We start from the raw sequence: 282 nt of genomic DNA, 5'->3' as shown, positions 1-282 counted from the left end.
ATATATATATATATATATATATATATATATATATATATATACATATATATATATATATATACATATATTTACAAATATTTTTATTTATATACTTATGTTTATGATATATATGGATGTAGATGGCTGTGTATAAACAGTACTATAAATATAAACAGCAGTATAAACACAAATGTCAATCTAAATAAAACAAAGGAAACAGCAGCTATACAATTAATAAATATACTTATATATATATAATATACATATATATAATATATATATATATATATATATATATATATA

This window comes from Eimeria mitis, genomic scaffold, assembly GCF_000499745.2.
Source record: "Eimeria mitis Houghton genomic scaffold, Emh_scaff3351, whole genome shotgun sequence".
Classification (NCBI taxonomy): domain Eukaryota; phylum Apicomplexa; class Conoidasida; order Eucoccidiorida; family Eimeriidae; genus Eimeria; species Eimeria mitis.
The sequence above is the reverse complement of the archived record's forward strand: the minus strand, read 5'-3'. Positions refer to the sequence as shown.